This window comes from Gobio gobio (genome assembly GCF_949357685.1).
Source record: "Gobio gobio genome assembly, chromosome: 9".
Lineage (NCBI taxonomy): Eukaryota > Metazoa > Chordata > Actinopteri > Cypriniformes > Gobionidae > Gobio > Gobio gobio.
Window position 1 is genome coordinate 38,043,981 of NC_137115.1, and position 7,613 is coordinate 38,051,593.

At 37.5% G+C, this 7,613-nt stretch overlaps 1 long non-coding RNA gene across 1 annotated transcript; it reads right to left on the minus strand.

The window, feature by feature from the left end:
* Window positions 1–837: 837 nt before the first annotated feature.
* On the minus strand, window positions 838–6,658 carry LOC307131709. Its single transcript, XR_013817205.1, has 4 exons — window positions 5,874–6,658; window positions 5,078–5,127; window positions 3,559–3,663; window positions 838–1,020 (listed from the first exon to the last, which is right to left on the minus strand). It is a non-coding gene; the product is annotated as an uncharacterized lncRNA (long non-coding RNA).
* Window positions 6,659–7,613: the final 955 nt, after the last annotated feature.

The following is a 7,613-nucleotide window of genomic DNA, read 5'->3' on the forward strand; positions in this document are numbered from 1 at the left end:
CGGGATGAGATCGGCCTCGTGTCTCACAGAGGAGTGACCGGAGTATAAAGGAGGAGCGACGACAGTGAAGGACGAGAGAGGACCAGGCCTGGATCTTAATTTGTGTTTTGTTTATGTTCGTTTATGTATGTGCGCGGCAGTCGACCGTGAGGGGCTGCCGCTTTTACTTTCATTTTGTGTTCATTCATTTTGATTAAAGTTGTTGAATGTTCGCCGGTTCCCGCCTCCTTCTTCCCACACGAACAAACAACGTTACATACTCTCTAGGATTTGAATGCCCCTCCCCCTAATAACTCCCGCAACTGACTAGCAAGTAGCTAATCACAGTGCATGGCTGTGATATAACTCATCAGAATTGTATGCTAGCATACTACTCTTGCAATTTCTGCTAATTAAATAAATGATATGCCATAAAAAGACATAAATATTAAGACTACACTGTTAGACATTTTATTGTATTTTTGCGGTAACTTACTGGCAGCACTATTGCCAGTAAGTTACTGTAATTGCCCCTTTACAGTAGCTTACCTGTAAATGTGTTTTACAGTATGATGCCCTTACCGTAATTTAATTTTACAGTATGATGCCCTTACCGCAATTTAATTTTACAGTATGATGCCCTTACCGCAATTTAATTTTACAGTATGATGCCCTTACCGCAATTTATTTTTACAGTATAATAATTTTTACAGTAATTTTACTGTAATTTATTTTACTTTTTATTTTACAAAATATGCATATGTTAATATGTTATTACTTTATTTTGAATATTTTACATGAATGCAATAAAATAAATAATACATTTAATAAATTCCAAATAAGAGACTTGAGTCCATGTACATCAGTATATTTTTTATTCACCGTCACAATCAATTACAAAAAACAGAAAAAAAATAGAGAACTGAATTCATTACAACAAATCAAAGCAGAGATCATGACGATATGGCAACAAAAAGTATGAACAAAATACCCCAGCTGGTCTTGGCTGGCCTCCCTACTGGTAAACTACTGATGGCTGATCTGAAACAAAACAGAGGGAAAATGTGTGAGAAATGGTTTATCTCATCTAAATTTGTTCATGGACAGATGAGGTAACAACTTGTGCAACAGCAGTTATTCATAGTTATACTTATATTATATATCTCTATCCCGAGGACAAGCATGCGCGCTCTGGAGATTATCATGTGAAACGCAACAATACCCAATCAGAAAGCAAGCTGCTGACGGAAGACACCTCCCTCCAGCTCACGCTGGAACATGTAAAGGCCATGTTCACACCATCTCCATTACTTCATCTAAACATTTTCCTTTCCCCCCCCGCAAATTTTCTTTAAAAAGCATTCCATACACTATCAGGGTATATACAGAACTTCTTAAGTTGAATTTAATACCTTTTACTACCTTTTTTAATACCTTCAAAATATTTTTTAATACCAGCGCGACTTCAAGCTGCAACTATAGTAGCGTAAATGAAATATCTTTCCAAATGGAATAACATATTGCATCACAATGTAACGAGGTCATTATAACTTAACATCAGCTGCCCACAGAGATGAGAATAGAAATAAAGACAGAAGAGGAAGGAGACATCTTCTTCATAGTTCATGCAGTGTACAGAGCAATTTTCACGGCGCAATATAGATTTTTTTTCTTTTTCGTTTTAAATCATGAAGGCGAGTCAGTGGATATCACACAAAAACGTAATGTGTGCGAGAGTCGGTGAAGTCTCAAACCTGGTCAATTATTCACTACTGAAAGTGAACGTAAAATCTGACAAGCTTTCGGCGCATATTCTCACAGAGACAAGAGATATCTCTTTATTTATATAAATCTGCTTTAACATATGCTGATAACGTATAGCCTATAACTGTCTGAATTTATATTCTTAATATTTCTCTTTTGGCCCATATTGTGAAACAAATTAGAAGAGAAGTATAGGCCCATTTCGTGTTAAACAAGTTTTTTTTTAAATAAAGCTGCTCTTCCTTTCTGATAATACTGATATTATTGTAGTGTTCTGACATATTATAGACTGATAATCATTTTAATTATAGGCCTATAATTCCTTGTTTAATTGTGCAAAATGTATTTAAATAATGAGGAGTAAGCTAATCTATCTATTCTTTTATTATGCAACATGTCGGTTGTGCATTGATGCATTATGAAATTATCACGGGGGCAAATTAAATGTATTATCAATTTAATAATAAAAGTAGGCCTACCCTAATAATAATAACAATCATTTATATACATAAATAGTAAATGCTAAATCTTCACTCATACAGTGAGCAGACAAGTCGCGCTCGAGGATCCGATCCCATGTTGTGAGCATATAAACCGTGAACTTTGGCTTTACATCGCATGCGATCTACTCGTACAGTGTGAGTAGATAACCTTGCTGAAATCGCACAGAAATCGCACAGTGTATGCCAAGCTTTAAGCAACTTGCATATTTCGAAACAGCTCTTCAATGCCATAGATTCAAATTGAAAGAGTGGTGTTTAGTTGCAAGGTCTAAACACCACAGCACCTCAGCTCGCAATGTAGCGGTGGTGATAGGGCATAGCGTCTGCTGTCTGCCACGCACCTGTTGATGATGCTGCTAGACTAACGTTAGGCTACTGGCAGTGGTTTGAATCGGGAGAGCAGTCGGGGTTGAGGGCAAAGCAGTGGAGGTTGAGGTCGTTGATGCATCTGTAGCGCAGAACATTGGTATGGGAAGCTGCTCGCTACGTCCGCGCATCCTAGCTTGGTGGCTATTTGATTACATATGCGATTTGACGCCATTCACCCCCACCCAGGTTATATTAATTGTCTTCTTGCAGACGTGGCAATAAGCCTCGCGGCTGTTGCAAACTACTGGCCTAAGCCAGTCTTTAAATCGTGAGTCCTCCAGCCAGAGGTCCGAAAACTTGCATTTCCCCATGCTTTAATTACTGAATGGAAGCGAGCTTGCGTACATGTTTGTCAGCAAGCCAGCCGCGGACCCAGTTTGTTTCAGCGCGCGCGAACGAACACCACCTCAAACGATATCGCGCAGGTCCTACTCTAAACATATAAATAAATCCACGCGAATTTTAGAAAAAAAAGGCCAAATTGACAAATTTATCTAAAAAAAATTGGACTCGAAAATTTAATACCTCGTCAGATGACGTTTAGTACTTTTTACTACTTTTTAATGCCCTTAATTTTGGCTAATTTCATTTACTACCTTTTACAACCCCGCGGACACCCTGACTATAAGAGCAATTTCATGATATGATATACTTCATATCACCTGTGGTGTGGTAGGCAAACGTCACCTCCTGCTCAACTGACATCTTATGCTGCCTTCACGTGCTATAGGAATTACTGAACTAGTTTCCTAGTTAAAAAATTGGACATGAACGCCCTCTCAAGTCAAAATCTGAATGTGATGAGCTCGTAATCACAACTTCAGAGGTGGGAAGTAGGAAATTTCTAGCACATGAAGGCAGCATAAGACGAGGTTGGCTGAAAATTAAAAGATAAAAGTCTCTCAGAAATTGCAAATAATTAAATACTTGCACCTGTACATACTTGCATGATTAGTTTTTAGTTCAGGTTTTAGTTGTAGTCCAGCTTTGTCCGTTTCTCCGTCTATTCCTCAGTCTCTCTGTTTTCTGGTCACTGGTTGGATATGATCTGCATATAAAATAATGTATACATATTTTGGTAACACTTTACAATAAGGTTGTATTAGTTAACATTAGTTAAAGGGTTAGTTCACCCAAAAATGAAAATTCTGTCATTAATTACTCACCCTCATGTCGTTGGACACCCGTAAGACCTCCGTTCATATTCGGAACACAAATGAAGATATTTTAGTTGAAAGCTGATGGCTGAGAAAGGCTTCAGATAGGCCTCCATTGGCATTCAGTACATTGACACTTCCAATATCCATGAAAGGCACTTAAAACGTCGTTACAAAGTCTATCTCACCACAGTGGCTCTACAATAATTTTACGATGTGACGACAATAGTTTTTGTGCGCAAAAAAAATCTAAATAACATCTTTATCCAACTTGTTCTCGACTTCCGTGTGTGCCTCCACGACGCATGCGCGAGAATATGACGCAGATCCGGCGTTCGGACATATTTGTTTACGAGCAGAGGAAGACGCGCGTGTCTAAGCTGTTGGATTCTACATTGATCGTGCTTTAGGTCTCGGCGTAGTGCTCAAAATGGGGCTTAAGTGTGCATTTCATGGATTCCCGAACGCCGGATCTGCGTCATATTCTCGCGCATGCGTCGTGGAGGCACACACGGAAGTCGAGAACAAGTTGGATAAAGGTGTTATTTAGATTTTTTTTTGCGCACAAAAACTATTGTCGTCACATCGTAAAATTATTGTAGAGTCACTGTGGTGAGATGGACTTTGTAACAACGTTTTAAGTGCCTTTCATGGATCTTGGAAGTGTCAATGTACTGAATGCCAATGGAGGCCTATCTGAAGCCTTTCTCAGCCATCAGCTTTACACTAAAATATCTTCATTTGTGTCTGAAGATGAACGGAGGTCTTACGGGTGTCGAACGACATGAGGGTGAGTAATTAATGACAGAATTTTCATTTTTGGGTGAACTAACGCTTTAATGCATTAGTTAACATGAACTAACCATGAACAACACCTCTGTTCAGCATTAGTTAATCTTTGTTAACGTTAGTTCATAAAAATCCAGCTGTTCATATTAGTTCACAGTGCATTAACTAATGTTAGCAAGATTTTAATAATGCATTAGTAAATGTTGAAATTAACATTAACAAAGATAAATAAATGCTTTATAAGTGCAGTTCATTATTAGTTAATGTTAACTAATGTAGTTAACTAATGAACCGTATTGTAAAGTGTTACACAAATTTTTAAGTGCATACAATGAATCATTTTTAATTACTTTGTCATGTTATGCAGTGACATATCCCACATGAGACTAAACAGTCACAACAAGATAACAAATAGATGCCAAGTAGGAAATGCAGGCAACAAGTATTTTTGAAATAATAAAATGTTATGCATTAAAAGACGTTAATCACATAATGTTAGTCAAAATATATACTTACAAAGCCAAAGATGCTCAGTGCTGTGGCTCTTTCTGGGGTGTTGTTAGCTCCTGTTGACACAAGAGAGAAAAATAAGAAATTTTCATTAATGTTTATTGACTATAATGGTGCCTAAATGTTATGCACATGATAATTCACAGATATAGGATGACTGCTAGATTGACCACTTACACAATCAAATGACTATCAACACTGAAAAAAGAGAGAAGACAATAATAGAGCCTTCAGTGGCATGTAAAAATGAATTCATATGAAATAATATAATAAATAAGAAGCCACAATGAACATACTTGAACTAATTATTATTTTACTTGAATATATATTAATCCTCTGGTGTATACACTGGCGTAACGTTAAATGTTCTATTTTCGAGAGAGAGAAAGAGAGAGAGAGAGAGAGAGAGAGAGAGAGAGAGAGAGAGAGAGAGAGAGAGAGAGAGAGAGCCTTTGACACCGCTAACGTTACTTCAAATGGCGTCACACACATTTAACTGTCAACGAAAATATGTAACTATAACTGGCCGTGAAAAGACGGAAACCATTGTTCGCGTAAATACAACATTTGGTACATAATGTACAATGCAGGTAACAGTTAGTCAATTGTATGCAAATTTAATGGGTTATGAAAGCGGTTCTTGAGGAAAATGAACAGTTCCCCGAGACTGTCATATAGTAATAGCAATTCGATATTATTATTTACTTTCTTCATATATGTAGCTATATTTAATGGATATTAGTTTACGTTTTAAAAGTATCAAAGACATTTGTGACAAATTTGTCAAATAAAAACTTCTTACCTCAGGAAAGCTCGCAGCTGGTGTCTGGCGATCCGATCCACAGGCAGGGACGTCCGTTATGCGCGCACTCGACACAAACCTCATTTGCGCGGGCTTGGCACGCGAGTAAACAATTTAAATTGTGTGAGGTGTAAGCAAAGTTCATAAATATATTTTTTAAACATTTAAAAATTACATTTATATCACCACACTTGTACTGGTAGTACTCTGGCATTAAAATAATAATAAATAAAATAAAATTACGGATCATGAGATATAAAATGCTAACAGTAGGTGTGTGTGTGTGTGTGTGTGTGTAGCCTACCGTTAGCATTTTATATCTCATGATCCGTCATTTTATTTTGCAACGTACAGTTATAGCCGAAAAATAAACAAGTAATGAAACTTCACTTTGCCCTCAGCCTAAACGATTTGCCAGGGAACAAATTATAGATCCATGAGAGCAAATATGGGCCGTTAAATCTCCACAAGACTAATTATAGCTGGAGACGCCACAGAGACATCAGAGCCAGCGGCAGACGTCAGAAGGGCTAGCCGAGGAAAGTCTACTCTCGCCGGTAAACAAGCGCGGAACGCCGCTGACTCACTGGAGCTCACATCTCCGAAAACACCAGATAAAATGTTAAAATAGGCACTCTTCTTATAAATAAACCACAGATTTGAGCTTTAAACAACTACATTACCGACTAAAAAAGTCTTAAAACTACGTTTTGTCACACATTAACAGTTTTAACACAAAAAGACGTGTAAACACAGCCCATGTCAGTCATTTCTCAACGAGAGGAGCCGCTGGCAGAAGCTCCTCCTATGAGGCGAATTCGAAATACATTTATAACACTAATACTTTACTCTATTTATTCTATACTCTATTTTTTCCTCTTTTTGAAAGTTGTGAAATCACTATTGTGGAGTTTTTCTTTTGCTATTTGAGCAAATGGGCACACAAAAAATATATAATTATTGTATTCTCTCATTCACCGCTATAAAATTTAACCCAACTATGATGACTTCCGCTCTGAGAAACCCGAAAATGTGAAAAGGGTAGGAGAAAATACTAAATATAAAAATAACTTCTTTGTCTCCCACAAAGAACTAATTTTACATCCTTCCATCCACATGTTTTTATTTAACTTTTAAACATCCAGTGTGTGTGTGTGTGTTTGTGTGTATTCTTTGTTTACAGTAGCACTACTGCTTTTACGTAAACAGTAAAATACTGCAAATTCCCATATACAGTAAGTTACTGTAAATTTCATTAAAAATACCCACAATGCAGTGCATATTACAGTAGCTAACCGTAAATAATATAAATGGTATTTTACTGGGCTTTTTTGCGGTAAGTAACTGTAAAATTGCGGTAAAGTCTAACAGTGTAGTATCCGATTTCCAATTCAGATAAAAGCCTTGAGGCTGTAATAAGTGTTATCATTATGTCCTAAACTTAAATAGGAAATACATTTGCAATCACTAAGCAATTTCACACACTGAACCTCAATCTGATCATACGAGAAAAGTTCAATGCAAATATTACTGACATACAGTGCGCTTACCGTTTGTGGCCTGATGATAGATGGACGGGGAATACGTGGGCGTCTTGTGTCCAGAACAGGGCTGTTATCCTGGGCATCGTCTTCCTCTGAGAGCCCGTCTGAGCTTGGGTAGGAATGAAGCTCGTGCTGGTTAACTGTGTCCGATTCTTTGGTTCTGGAGTTAGTCCCGTTAGTCTTGGTCTGGATGGAG